This window comes from Peromyscus californicus, unplaced genomic scaffold, assembly GCF_007827085.1.
Source record: "Peromyscus californicus insignis strain IS unplaced genomic scaffold, ASM782708v3 Scaffold_6__1_contigs__length_162567912, whole genome shotgun sequence".
NCBI lineage: Eukaryota > Metazoa > Chordata > Mammalia > Rodentia > Cricetidae > Peromyscus > Peromyscus californicus.
In genome coordinates, this window is record NW_026294584.1 from 60609625 (window position 1) to 60625097 (window position 15473).

Genomic DNA, 15473 nt, shown 5'->3' on the forward strand with positions numbered 1-15473 from the left:
AGTAAACTTTATTGCCAGTCTCAGGAGTGTCAGAGTGAGATCAAAATATCCACAACAAGCTGCAGAACATCTTCTAGTCTCTTATTTTTGCCAATTAAGAAAGATCAGCTCTAAAAAATAATATTCATGGGTGTATCACAAACATGTTCCCACCCGAGCCAACTTCCAAAGCTGCCTTGGCGTGTATTTTTATAAATACCCCATACACGAGAAGGGAGTGCTGCTGAAGGTGTTGGAGCCACCCAGGCCTTACTGGGCCTCCACGGAGAACATAAGCTCAGCAGCCTTAACACCTGCAGGCTAATCCTTTTGTGTCTGAGCCACAGAGAGAAGCCTGGGGACCTTGAGCCACACCTGTCTGGACATCAGGGAAAAGGCAACTGGAAGGAAGCACAAAGATGCTGTCTTCAGTCTGCTCTCTGGGCACACAGGAAATGACATCAATCTGGGCCAGATGAATGGATGCCTTTCCTATAGCATGTTCATATTCTTAGCTGGGTTCCCCTCCCCCCCATTAAATTGCAGGTGTTTTCTTGGTTCCTGAAAGCCCTGTGTTTTACAGATGTAAATATCTACCCCGGGTCCTGCTCATCCAATCCTCTGCAGCTCCTGCTCTTCCTCAAGTCAGAGCCTGTGGCTATTTGGAACTCTTTCTTGGTCAGTGTTCACTGCAGAATTCTGGTGCTGGCCTTCAAAGCGAAGGTGCATGCTACTGTGAAGGAGCTGTCAGCAGCGAGGAAAGGAAACTAAGTACCTGCAGCCACAGAGAAAAGCCGCACACATCACTTCTACCAGAGCCTGGAGCTCAGAACTGTAGCTCTGTGCCATGGAAACAGCCCCTGCCACCCCCATGCTCTTGTGGCTGTTTCTTTGACAATGTGTCTTTAATATAAGATTTCTTAGACAAATCCCGAGAGAACTGATGATCTGTCTCCTCCTGACACACACATGCCTGGAAATAATAAAGCGACACAGGGCTTGAGAGATGGTGTAGTAGTTCAGAGCATTTGCAGCTCCTCCAGAGGACCCGAGTACAGCCCCAGGAACTCCGGTACCTACTTCTACTTCTAGCCTCCTGTACCTGCACACGCGCCTCTCTCTCTCTCTCTCTCTCTCTCTCTCTCTCTCTCTCTCTCTCTCTCTCTCTCGCTCTCTCTCTCACACACACACACACACACACACACACACACACACACACACACACTCACACACACACACAGAGGGGTAAGGAGAGAGGGGGAGGGAAGAGAATTTCAAAAAATTTTAAGCAATATGGTGAAAGAATTAAAGAATTGGAAACTTTCATTTAAGTTCAAATATGATAAACTACTTAGAAACTGTTGTCAATGTCTTGCAAACACTGCCCCCTGCTGGTTTCCTCTTGAGTTTGCTGTGTTGCTTTTTGCCCAGTCTGGAAATGCTAAACAATGTTTTGAAGGGGAGGGTTGTCTGTTTTTGGTGTATGTGTGTGGTGTGTGTGCATGTGCGCATGTGCACTCCTGGGTCAGAAGAAGACTGACTGAAGGTGTCTTCTATCACTCTCCCATCCTTTGCCCTTGAGATGAGGTCTCTCCCTGAATCAGTCTCTACTAGACTGGCTGCCAGGAGCTCCAGGATCTGCCAGTCTCTGCCCCCAGTGCTGGGATTACAGGCACAAGCAGTCACACTAGATTTTAATTGAGTGCTGGGGATTCAAACTCAGGTTCCCATGCTTGCACAACAAGTGCTCTTACCCATTGAGAGCTAATACTCATCTCCCCAGCCCCAACAAATGTTTTCTTTATGACTTGTTATTTTAGAGAGCCCTTCTTTCTCATCCCTTGTTTAAAAACATGTTACTATGCCTACACAGGAATCCAAACACGAATGCCTATGTCAGTTTTGTTCACAATGTCCAAATGCAGAGGCAACACAGGCGCCTTTTAGGAGGTGGATGGATGACTGGATAAAGTGACACATCCAGGCCATAGACATTAAAAAGAGATGAGTCAGCCAGACACACGAAGCCCCAGAGGAAACTTATATGCATGCTGCTAAGCAAAAGAAGCTAATCTGGAAGCGCTCTGTGCTGCACAACCACAACACAGTGGTAATCTGGAAAAGGCAACCATGAAGACTTCAAAGATCACCTGTTGTCAGGGGCTTGGGGAAGTAGAGAGAGAAATGAACAGTGGCACATAAAGGAGTTGTTTTAGTTGTGATTCTCTAGAGCACAAAGTTTATGGAATGAATACATATATTCATTGATTGGAATGATAAATTACAGGCTTCAGTCCAACAATGGCTAGCTGTGAATGGAAAGTCCAAGAATCCAGTAATTTCTCAGTCCCGTGAAGCTGGGTGTCTCAGCTGGTCTTCTGTAGATGCTGGAATCCCCAAGAAGTAGGCTCCAATTCGGTGAAGGGACAGATGTGTTGACAAGGCGAGGACAGGCAGTTGAGGAAGAAGGAAACCTTCCTTCTTCCACTGTCCTTATCTAGGCTTCCAGCAGAAGGTGTGGCCCAGATTAAAGGTTTGTCTTCCTGCCTCGAGATCTGGATTAAATGTGTGTGTGTGTCATCCACCTCAAGATCCGGATCAAAACTATGCTGTCTTCTGTTGTTGTTTGTTTTTGCTCGCTACTCTTTTGGGGGCCTGCCACCCAGCTCCCAAATAAATCACACACAGAGGCTTATACTTAATTATAAATGCCTGACCTTAGCTTGACTTGTTTCTTGCCGGCTTTACTTAACTGGTCCTGTCTGTCTTTTGCCTCTGGGCTTTTACCTTTCTTTTTTGTGTACCTTTCTTTCTTATTCTTTTGCTGGTTGTGTAGCTGGGTGGCTGGCCCCTCCTCGGTCCTCCTCCTTTTCTGGCTCCTCCTTCCTTGATCTCTCCTCTCCCAGATTTCTTCTTCTATATCTTCTCCCTGCCTGCCAGCCCCGCCTATCCTTTCTCCTGCCTTGCTATTGGCCATTCACTTCTTTATTAGACCATCAGGTATTTTAGACAGGCACAGTAACACAGCTTCACAGAGTTAAACAAATGTAACATAAACAAAAGTGACATACCTTAAAACATATTCTACTACAGTCTTCCTGCCTCCAGATCCAGATCGCAGGTGTGCCCTCCATTTCTGTAGGGTAGTTCATTACTGATATAGTCAAGTTGATAACCAAGAAGAACCATCACAGGAATCTTATGGTAAGAAGTCTGACTTGTCAGTTCCTGTTACCATCCACTTGTCAGGACCCACAGAATGTCAAATACCAAGAGTGACCCCTGGTGTAAAGCTACAGACTTTAGTTAATAAAATACGTGAATATAATTTTATTGACAGCAACAATGCTACCCTAACGCACCATGTAACTGACAGGGGAGACTAGAGGCCAGGGTGAGGAGGGTGTGGCCCCTTTGTACTTCCCACACAGATTTCCTATAAATTTAAATCGAGACTGGAGAGACAGGTCTGCAGTTAAGAACACTGGCTGCTCTTTCAGAAAATCAGGGTCCAATTCCCAGCATCCACATGGCATCTCACAACCATCTGTAAGTCTAGTCCCAACACCTTCTTCTGGCCTCTGCAGGCACTGTGGTGCACAGACATTCATGCAGATGAAATCATCCAGACACATGAAAAACAAAATATAAGTTTAAAAAGACTATCTTTAAAAACTGATTTTTAGTAAGGCCAGTTAATTAAAATCAGAAGAAGATGAAAAGATGAGTTCGGGCAAGAAGCAGGGGTGGTGAGATAGAAAGGGGAGTTGAGGAGGGATGAGTGGGAGGGAAGAGGGAAGTAAAGAGTGGGGAGTAGGAAAGCAACGGTCATTTGCACATGACAACCTCGCTGCCCAGACAGGCAGGCTGTCACCAGCCGACAGTGCTGTCAGTGATGGGAAAAGGTGGGGTGAGCGCTCAAAGGAGATTCATTTCTATTTATGTGTGTGTATGTCTTCATCAGCATTTCTATTGCTGTCAAGTGACACTGTGATAACGACAACGCTTATAAAGGAAAGCACTTAATTGGGGCTGGCTTACAGTTCAGAGGTTCAGTCTGTTATCATCATGGTGGGACATGGCAGTGTGCAGACATGCATGGTGCTGGAGAGGTAGCTGAGAATTCTACATCTTGACCCACAGGCAACAGGAAGTGATCTGCCTCTTTGGGAGTGGCTTGAGCATAGGAGACCTCAAAGCCCACCTCCACAGTGACACACTTCTTCCAACAAGGCCATACGTACTCCAACAAGGCCACACCTCCTAACAGTGCCACTCCCTTTGGGGGCCATTTTCTTTCAAACCACTACAGTGTATATCTGTGAGTATATGTGCACATGACTAAAGGTGCCAGAGGAAGGCATCAGATCGCCTGGAGCTGGAGTTGCAGGAGGTTGTATGCTGATGTGGGGGCTGGGGACCAAACTTGGTTCCTCAGGAAGAGCAGAAAGCACTCTTAACCCCTCAGCCATCTCTCCAGCTCCATAAATTAGTCTTAAATGACCATGAAGGCCTGAACCTAGCATAAGATGCTGACATTTCTTCTCATTGCTGCCCACTGTGGCTTACGTCAAGTGAAGGCTTTTACCCCACCACAACTCTCCCAACACTGTGTTCTTTATCTGGTTACTTGGGTTTATTGTTGTTGATAAAACCTGACACTAGCTTCTCTAATCTCCCATTTAATTCATAGGCAGACAGAGGACAGGCAGATGATAGGTAAATAGGTTAGATATATAATATAAGGAGAGATACAGTTCATGGAAATAATTGTAACATACATAGCAACAGGGAAGTGGGACTTTGATGTTTTGGAGCCTTAAATTATGTGTACGGTGAAGTGGCTGTCCCCTCTTATAACAGGATTTTAATTTAACAGTATCATAAACATAGTTTGTTAGAGTATTAGAAAACAGGACCCATTTATATGATGTATCTGAACTCCCACCTTAAAAATAAAGACATAAGTATGTTAAAAATAAGAGAACACTAATGTCAAACAACACGAGAGAAAACTATGTTAATGATAGAAAGGTAAACTGCAGTACAAAGGATATCACCAGGATCCAAGGGCTCTCTACACAGTGCTGAAGATGTCACTTCCCAAAGATGATGCAATAAAAAAATTCTCAAAACACACGAAGAAAAATGGAAAGAACTAAAGGTAACAAACATGAAAATACACTGTTGTAATTGGAGATTTTAATACTTTTCTCAATAATAGGTAGAGCAAGCCAGCAGAAAAGCATTAAGTTTGTATGTAAATGGCTTGAAGAATACTAATGACCAACTGACTTACTGGTGTTACAAGACACCCCGACCACTGCCAGCAGAACACACGCTCTGCCCATGGAATTTTAAACCGAACAGACTGTATTCTGGGCAATAAAATAAGTTTTCACAAATATTAGAAAACAGAAATTGTGTCATGTGTTTGCAAACTACAGGGGAGGTGGCAGACCTTTTGAGAGGCAGGGCCTTGGGAGATGTCAGAAGGTCACTAGGACATTCCTTTGAAGTGGACTATGAGTCCCCAAATCTTCTCCTCTCTCTCTCTCTCTCTCTCTCTCTCTCTCTCTCTCTCTCTCTCTCTCTCTCTCTCTCATATTGTCCACAGAGAAACAGATTTCCTCAACCATACATCCTCACCATGCTATCCTGCCCTGACACTGGTTCAAAGGCAATGATCATGAATCAGAACTTCCTGAACGGTAAGTGCAAAAAGAAATAAAATAAACCTTTCCTCTTTTAAAGTTAATTATCTCGGGAATTTTGTTTCAGTGATGGAAGGCTGACTAACACAGACGAGGCAGTAAGTGGAATTAACATTCACCGTCAATGGGAGCATAAAAACTGAATAGGTGTATAGTGAAGAGGGAGGTGCTAATCCAGGTCAGTTTGCCCAGATGTGGAGATTATATGGCTGGAAACTAAAAGAACTTTATATAAAATGGCAAGTTATAGTTGGTAGATTGGTTCTCACAAACTTACAAAACTATCACATACTAGGGCCTCAACAGACAAACTGGCATATTGCAGATGATGGGTCTGAGCTTCTCCCTGCCAGAGAAAGAAGTTCTAGATAAGCAGGGCTAATGCTAGGATAAAGTCTGGTATTGGACTAGAGCATATATGTCAATATTTTCTCATGGTTAGTTTCTTTCTTTCTTTCTTTTTTGTAGAGAAATGAATGTAGATGTGCTTTGATTGTCATCTTGATTGGATCCAGGAACATCTAGAAAATGAGTTAAGCCCTCTTCCTGGGCATGTCTATGAAGGTGTTTCCAGAGGGTCATTGGCAGGTAGACAACAAACTGAATGTGAGCAGAGCCATCCCGCAGGGCAGGGCCACGAAGGAATGAGAAAGCAGAAGCACAGAGTTGGCATAGACCCACATGGGGCCCTCGGACAGGGGTGCGTTTTGTTGCTGTTGTGACCCACGTGTGTCAGACTCCAGAGTCCTTAGCCCTTGGCTATGGCCTTGTGCCGCCATCATCTCCCTGGAGATTTTAGGCTTCCACCTGGGGCTGGGCCTGCATTCTCTCCCCAGGTGTTCTGGTTTCTTCTCTCTGTAGCCTGCAGGCAGCTGCTGTGGGATCATTCATCCCCTGATCAAGCTAAGAAACCCACTGTTTTGATCACATTCTCTTGGTTCTGTTGCACTGGAGAGAAAGTAATACAATGTTTGTATGTGTGGCTGTCAGCACATGTTCATGTATTTCCTAACTCTGTCTACCGACTCCAGGAAGAGATGTCCTGTAGCAGTGAACACAGCCCACACTCAGATCTTTGTACCTAACATCTACACCTTAGGAAACCTAAGAAGTGGATGATCCCAAGGACAGATGAGGAAAAACAATGCACAATGATTGTAGAATAGATTACTGTGCAGAAAGTAAGTAAAAATAAACAGATTGAAAAAAGAAGGGGGGGTGTCAAAAGAACCTGTAAAGGGAGGCAAGTCTTTACCTCAGTCCTCCCTTTCACAGCTGGACCTAAGAACTAAATTGACGTAAGAAAGCTCAGCAGAGGGAATTGATGCAAATGTAAGTAACACAAGTTTTCCCCAGAGCGTGCCTTCCTGAGGAACTGAAGACTTAGGGAAGGACTTAGCATCAATACACAGATACGGTCTTGGATGGAAAGTGGTGATCTGTGAAAATGCGCTAAGACAAGGCAACACGAGTGGGTAGAGAAATGACCAGGAACAGCTTTCCCTCAGCCTCATCTACCTTCATGACAAGAATGCCATTGTCTTTTTGGTAAAGTGTAGATGGGGTGGGGAATCGTCCAAAAGGGAATTTCAAATTTAGCTTTTAGAAATGACAAGTATCAGAGTGCTCTTCTTACACCCCTGATTGTTTGGTGTCTTCGGCTTAAAATAATTCTTATGCTGAAGTAGCCTATTTGGGGGTGGTACGTTCTAAAAGAGCCCCCAAGGGCAGAAGCTTCCTTTTTGTAAGACTATCCCAGATCAGTCACTTGCAGACGGGTTGGTAAAATTGAAGTGACATCATTTTGTAATCCCCAAGACACTGAAGGACCCAGGCAGTGATCTTCAATGATATCTAGACATCATTACAGAGAGAAACAGCTATATATCCCTAGAAGCAAGGACACACACCACTTACGTAAGTCATCTTGGGCACTGTGAGCCCTGAATGTTTGATCCTAATGAAGTATATGATGGTCAGTTTTCATTGTCCATTTGGCTGCGTTTAGAATTGCCTAGGAGACGTGCCTCTAGTCCCGTCTATGAGGGTGATTCTAGAGAGTTCAAGCAAGGAAGAGGCTCCATCTTGAACACCAGCACCACTGTTCCTTGGGCCACAATCACAGACTGAACAAAAAAAGGAGAATATGGGGAAGGCAGCTGGATTCCAGTTTCCTGACTGCAGACGCTCTGTGACCAGCCGCAGTATGTTACTGTGGCCATGCCTGCCCTACATGGGGTGTATGCTCCCCCATGTAAACCCTCCCTTCCTTAAGTTGCTGTGTGTTGGGTGTTTCATTACCGAGATGAGCAAGGGGAGTAATACAGAGTGTTTACTGAGCTTCTCATTGATAATGATAAAGGACAAGTTTCCCACTCTTTTGGTATTATGTGAAGAAATTATTACATCTAAAAACCGCCTTTTAAATTACCAAGAGGCACAGGGGTTTAGATGACACAAGATGTCTACACATGACAGCTGCTGACATCTGGCAATGTATGAATCCAATTCAGTGTATTATCTTGTCTTCTTCTAGGAATGAACATCTTTCCACTTAAAAAGCTGTCTGTACCAGCTTACTTTCTATTGCTTGATAAACACCAAGACCAAACGTAACTTGGGAAGGAGAAAAGGGTTTATTTGGCTTCCTCCGTCCCTGAAGTAACTCCAGGCGGGAACCGCACCAGAGGCTGTGGAGGTACACTGACTGCTTGCTCTCTGACTTCTGCTTTGACAACTTTCTTTTTTTATATTTTATTTTTATAATTAACTTAATTTTACATATCAACCACGGATTCCCCTGTCCTCCCTCCTCCCACCCCCAGCCTTCCCCCCGAATCCACCCCCCATTCCCACCTCCTCCAAGGCAAGGTCTCCCCTGGGGAGTCAGCTCAGCCTGGTAGATTCAGCTGAGGCAGGTCCAGTCCCCTGCTCCCTGCACCAAGGCTGAGCAAAATGTCTTAGCATAGGCCCCAAGCTCCAAAAGCCGGCTCATGCACTAAGGACAGGTCCCAGTCCCACTGCCTGGGGGCCTCCTAAATAGTTCAAGCTGTCTCACTTATTGGTTCATAGCTCATGTGTTTCCACTAGTTTGGCTATTTGTCCCTGTGCTTTTTCCAATCATGGTCTCAACATCTCTTGCTCATATAATCCCTCCTCTCTCTCGCCGATTGGACTCCTGGAGCACCACCTGGGGCTTGGCCGTGGATCTCTGCATCTGCTTCCATTAGTCACTGGATGAGAGTTCTATCATGACAGCTTTCTTATGTAGCCCAGGCTTGCCTGCCTAGGGATGGTGCCCCCAAAGTGGACTAGTCCTCTCTACATCCCTAGAAATCTAGAAGATTGCCCCACAGATATACCCACAAGCTAATCTGATCCAGGCAGTTCTTCAGTTGAGGGTCCCTCTTCCCAGGGCACTCTTGGTTGAATCAAGTTGACAATAAAAACTAACCAGGACATTTTCTAAACAGATTCACAGTAACTATTAAAACTCACAATATTTCAAATTTCTCAAACATTTTAGATTGATTAGTTTAAGCAGAATGCTTCTCAAGTCAGAGATAGAATTTATAGTCATTTGATAACAGTTTTTGGTATACGTCCCAGATACTGACAAACAGGCTCTAATGGCTGGCTAATAAATCCTTCTGCAAGCCAAGCAGTTTCTACCATTTTGTTTTCAACAAAAAGGAAGGCAGGTGTATCCACTAATGGACCATTAAAAATTAATGGTAGCCCTTTATACCGTCTGGGGCATTTATTTTAAAGGGGTTCAAGGAACGGACTGGCATCAGCATAGCAAGATTGTTTCCATTCCTGCTGATTTATTTATGTGGAAAAGATTGCTCAGTGCCAGCACTGGTCAAAGTAAGAGGAAAAAACAGGAATAGCATTAATGCCAAACATTGTCTCATTCTAGAACAATATGACATCATATATATGTGTGTGTGTGTATGTGTGTGTGTGTGTGTGTGTGTGTGTGTGTGTGTGTGTATTAAGAAGACTCCTTCAGCCATTGAGAGGTACATTTCCCAAACTTCAAAGTTTCTGACAAATTCTTTTACAAATGTTCTCATAAATTTTGTCATTTTGATCAATTAAGTATTAATTAATACCATGAGGAAATGTCACAGTGAAAGACTTTTGATCTCTGAAACTGTTTTCAATGTTAATATGTATTATATTATTACATTATATGTAATGAAAAAGATATAATAAATATATATAAACAATGAAAAATTTAGATTCGAAAATTATTTTACTTACATGCACAAAAGCTGTAAAGAACAGTGCTTTGGAGAAAAACCTGCAAGTTCACATCAGAGCCTTTTTTAGAAGAAGACTCAGGGCAGTCGGACACTAGAAAACAACACAAATATTCACCAACAGTGCAGGGAATACACAAGACACTAGCGTGCCTCTCCAGGGCAGTGGTGCGCAGCCATAAACTTGAGTGAGTAGCACAGATATGGACACATTCCATGTACACCAAGTAAGCCAAAGAAGAGACATTCTTTCCCCCAAAGAAGGCAGAAGCCCATCTCATTTTTGCCAGGGTTCATCATGAGAAGAGTTGATTTTTATTTATTTATTTATTTATTTATTTATTTATTTATTTATTTATTTTGTACAGAGTAATAGGTATGACTCTAAAACCATAAAAAAAAAAGTGAGGGCAGGGTTGGGGATTTAGCTTAGTGGTAGAGCGCTTGCCTAGCAAGTGCAAGGCCCTGGGTTCGGTCCTCAGCTCTGAAAAAAGGAAAAAGAAAGAAAGAAAGAAAAAGAAAAGTAAGGGCACAGTGACGACACAGGATGGAGAGGGATTCCACCCTGGTGGGCAGGGGAGGAGGATGTTACAACCCAGCAGAAAAATGAGGCGACCCAAGAGGAACTCGAGCAGGGCACAGATGCTCAATAACTAGTTATAAAAATGCAGTCCTGTTGAAAAACAGGAAACAAAATCAGTTTAAAGCGGAGGCATTCCATGCTCTTGTATAGAAGCACTCTCTATGATGACAATACTCATGCCTTCCGAACTGATGCATTGCATCGACTTCCCATTGCAGCTGTGGTTTCCGTGTGTGGATCTCACCCTCTGGGTCCACCCACCTTTCTTTTTTCAGTGCTGGGCAGTCATGCACAGGTCCTTGCACATGCTGGATCGTCCTCTGTGGCTGAGCTTTGTCCCCAGCAATTGAAAACACCTTTTAAAAGTGTTACCCCTACTTTGTTAGGTATTAAATCCATTCAAGAGAAAAGACTCACACACTCTTAAGTAATAAACAGAAGCAGAAGATATTCCAGGTGGGGCAAACCTTACATAATTCAAAATAACCGCTAAGTAAAGTTGAAATGGTGATTACACACGAAATAGAAGCTTCAATAATGTCGAAGCTCCTTAGGAATGCATAACCAAAAAGGGGCCTTTCAATCTTTGTTTTTAGTAATATTATTGGTAAAAGGACCAGAAAGAAATGTTGGAAATGAACTTCAAAAGTGGTGAGAAGTTGAGCCTTGTGCTGGCTGGTTTTATGTCAACTTGAAACAAGCTAGAGTCATCAGAGAGGAGGGAGCCTCAATTGAGAAAATGTCTCCATAATTAGGGGTGTAGGCAAGCCTTAATTTTCTATTCTGGTGGTCCTGGGTTCTCTAAGAAAGCAGGCTGAGCAGACCAGTAAGCAGCACCTCTCCATGGCCTCTGTATAAGCTTCTGCTTTCAGGTTCCTGCCCTCGCTGCTTTTGGCAATGAGTTGTTATATGAAAGTGTGAGTAAAACCAACCCTTTCCTCCCCGGGTTGCTTTTGGTCGTGGTATTTCATCAGCAATAGCGAGCCTAACTGAGGCAGGGCTGGAGAGTTAGCTCAGTGGTTAAGACCATACACTCCTGCAGAGGGCCCAGTGAAGATGAAGCTGGGTGGCTACTTCACACTGTGTGAAACTCCAAGAAGCTTTCATCCCAGAACACGGAAGGCTGCGGCAGGAGGATCATAAACTGTTGGGCTGGTTACAGAGGGAGGCCCTGTCTCAAAAGACAAAAATAAAAAACAACAAACAAAAAATTCTCAGGTCCGCAGGAGGGAATTTACATTCCAATCTGTATAAAAGAAATAAGGTAATGAAAATCTTAAGACAAAATATAGCAAACTATATCTAGAGTCCAAGAATTGGGCACACTTTCTTTATCAAGACACGAAGCCCTAAATCATTTCTTAAAAAGAACACATGGTTTTCATATGCCAAAGACATAAAGTTGAAAACAAAAGATGAATTTAGAAAAAAGAAAATTTGAAACATAAAAATATCTCACAACTTAAAAAAACCATGCAAAACCTGTGTAGACTGTTGTCAAGTGGACAATAATGGCCAATCTCAACTTCTAAAGCATCAAATGACAACTTGGAAACTTTTGAAGGTCATGGCATCCGCTGCTGGCACAAAGGAGTGGTGAGTGGTAAGAAAGGGCAGAGCCCCTCTAATGCAGGCTCCGCTGAGAACTGCATCCCTTGGCAGGCTTTGGCGAGGGCTCTCTGATCAAATTCACCCTATGTTTAAATATTTATACCCTTCAGTGCAGAAGCAGCCATATTGTACCGAGTCCCAGACAGAGCCTTCGCTGATATTTTATTTTAAAAGTGAAGAGATTTTCCCCATGTTTATTCTACGTTGATAAGGAGTTTCTGTGCTTTTTCTCTGCACTTTTGCTTCGGGGCTTCTTTACTTTGAGCCTCTTGCCCTAGCCTCGGGCACATGTGGTCTGTTTGGTTGTGGATGGATGGGAATATTGTGTTACTAAAGAAATAAAATAATCGAAGCAAGTGTAGTAACAGAGTCAAACTGGTGTTGCTTAGAGATAATAGGGAAGATCAAAGAGAAATCTTCCTCCGACTTAAACTTTTTCTTTAATGATTTAAGTTACTTTTATAACTGAGGAATGGTCAAAACACACAAATAAGTACACAGCGAAAATCATCACTCACCAGCTTCATCTTCTGGGCTTGTTCTCTCCCTAGAAGCAATCACTATTTCTAGCTTGAATGTTTCCTTCCCAAACTATCCTATGCATGTAGGAACAAATAAATGCACATGGCGTTTATATGTGGGGATTTGCATAGGTTACAAAGAATACACAAACTGTTGAGCTGCAATATGGTTTCGTAAAGCAAATTCATTCACAAAGGATGGGTCAATGAGAGGTGCAGTGGAATTCAGAAATCACATTGGGAGACAGGCTTTGTTTTCCCCTGTAAATTTTTATCGGGAGACTCCACAAGTCGAAGCACGCTCTTCCATTCTCACCAGTAGGTGGCGCGCTCGTACTACGTGTGTCGCCCATTCTCTCGCTTCTCTTTCCTGGTTTTTCCGTCTTGGAAGGGCGCCGCCAAGGCTGCTCTGATCTGTTGTGCATTTAGCTCCACAGTTTAGGAGACTGCACTCTTCCTTATGATAAGCACTTTCCATCAAATTTAATTTATTTTATTTCAAAAAGTAAAGCTAGGGCCTCATATATCCTAGGCTGGTTGTGAATTATGTAGCTGAGGGTGGCCTAGGACGTCAGGTCCTTCCAGGTGCTGGGATTACAGGCCTGCCCCACTACACTGTGTTTGTGTGGTGATGGGGATAGAGCATGTGTACTGAGCAAGCACTTCACAAGCACTTTACCTACATCCCCAGCCCTGAGATTTTTATTTTACTGTATCTTTCCTGTTTATAAGGAATTAATTTATCACTTTCATTACAATGCAGTGTCTGTCTGTCTGTCCGTTTTTGCTTTGAGCTCTACATTTAGTGGCACAGAGTCTCAGCAAGACATTCTGATCTTGCTCTGCTGGTAGTGGCTATTTAATGTGACATTTGCCGGGCTGTCAGGGTCTTCAGCAGCACACATCTTTATCAGGAATTATCCCTCCCCCACAGCCTTTTAACAAATAACACGATGCACACATTGCTCTGCATTCAACTTTCATTTATGAACTATGTAAGTACAGAAACGCTTCTTTTCTCCCTGGACAGCTGCAAGTGCAAAGTAGGGAGGCGAGATGGGGTCAGCTCTCAGGCCGTTCTCTGGAACTGCCATTCAGGTAGACTGTATCCTCAAGCAATGGTTTCCACCTGGACTTTGTCTAAGGAGAGGAGTCCCCAGAAGAAGAATATACAGTATATATACTTTAAGAAGAGGACAATATAAACATGGCGGCTAAGTAGGAGCGCTAATGCTGCTGAAGTAGTGCCGGAAGCCAAGAAGGCGGCAGGAAGAATTTGAAGGTTGGGGTGGCATTTGCCAACCTCCCAAATCAAGCCTACAGACAGTCAGTGAAAAGAGGCTTTCAATTCACACTGCGGTAGCAGGTGAGCTGGGCTGGAAAAGTCAACACCAATTAACCCGCTGTTCTCACAGATTTGTACTCGCCAGAGAATCCAGGTCCTTCCCCAGAATAAAGGATGGGACAGGTGGAGCAATCTGAAGTTTTCCTCAGAGAAGGTGGTGTTCAGTTACTGCTGAGGACATGATTTGGAGATGCAGTGGTTAACAGTAATTGCTGGCCGCCTGCTAACGACTGCATGGGCAGTAAACCTGAGGATTACTTAAAAGCGGAGTCTCCCGTGAACAGACGTCAGATGCCTGGTAACGGGGCACTCTGTTGTTCATACTTCATTGCTCCTTCAGGACATGGATTTCCGCCATTGGATACTGAGTTTATAGAAGGTTTATGTGAAAAGGTGAATATTATCCCACAATTGCCAAAGCAGATGCTGGAGAGACGTCAGCAGTTTAAAAAAACAGACAATGAGACAAATCCATGCACATAAAATGAACCAATATGGATTTCCAGAAGCAGATGATGAAGAAGGAACGAGGTGTTTAGAAGACAGAGGCCTGTACCCCTTGTCCTGCGTGGTCGGCATTAACACTATCAGGGGAGTTGCGAACAGTGGAGTCGGAGAGGGAGGCAGCCTTGGGGTGTGGCTGGGGTTGGAAATGGTGAACGTTGTATGTTCACAATTCTAAGTAATATGCTGATACGAACACACGTGTGGGACTTGAAGGACTAATCATGTACACTGTGAGGACCACAGAAGCAGGAGGCAATCGGAAGCAAGGGCCACTTGCTAGAACGCTGTGGTGCAGACAGAAGAAGGCGGGACCGTGCCACCAAGATGCAGATGGAGAAGGAGCAGGAGTTTGACGCGAAGGCTAAAGAAAAAGTTTAAAAGCTGAGGGACTTCGAGGCAGAGCTTTGGTGCCATGAACAGATGGAAAGGAATTCAGAAGTGCAGCAAGGAGAATTAGAGGGAAAATGTCCTCAGTTTGAGGAAGAGAAAGAAAACTTGTTTTAAAAAAAATTAACAATGTATTTTCAGAACGGATCTCTTGAAGAACCGTGGCAAAAAACAAGAAGAGAGGCTAGATATTTATTTATTTATTTATTTATTTATTTATTTATTTATTTATTTATTTATTTATTTACTACTTACTTATTTGAGACAGGGTTTCTCTGTGTAGCACTGACTGGCCTGGAACTCACCAGGCTGGGCTTCAACTCACAGAGATTATCCTGCCTCTGTCTCCAAGTGCTGGGATTAAAGGCGTGCATCACCATGACTGGCTATAAAATCTTTTGAACTCTATTGAGTATGTATCAGTTGCCAATATGCCAGCATGGACAGCAGTGTTTGTTGGACCTACTCGACCAATTTGTACCAGTTTTAACCATGATGGTGAATTAAACAGATTTAAAAAATGTTTTTGTTATTGTTCTTGGTGGAGATTAAAGTATC

The 15473-nt window shown here is 43.5% G+C and overlaps 1 pseudogene; it reads left to right on the forward strand.

Moving 5' to 3' along the window:
- The first annotated feature begins 5668 nt into the window (after positions 1-5668).
- LOC128099543 (septin-7-like) lies at positions 5669-15032 on the forward strand (annotated as a pseudogene).
- Positions 15033-15473: the final 441 nt, after the last annotated feature.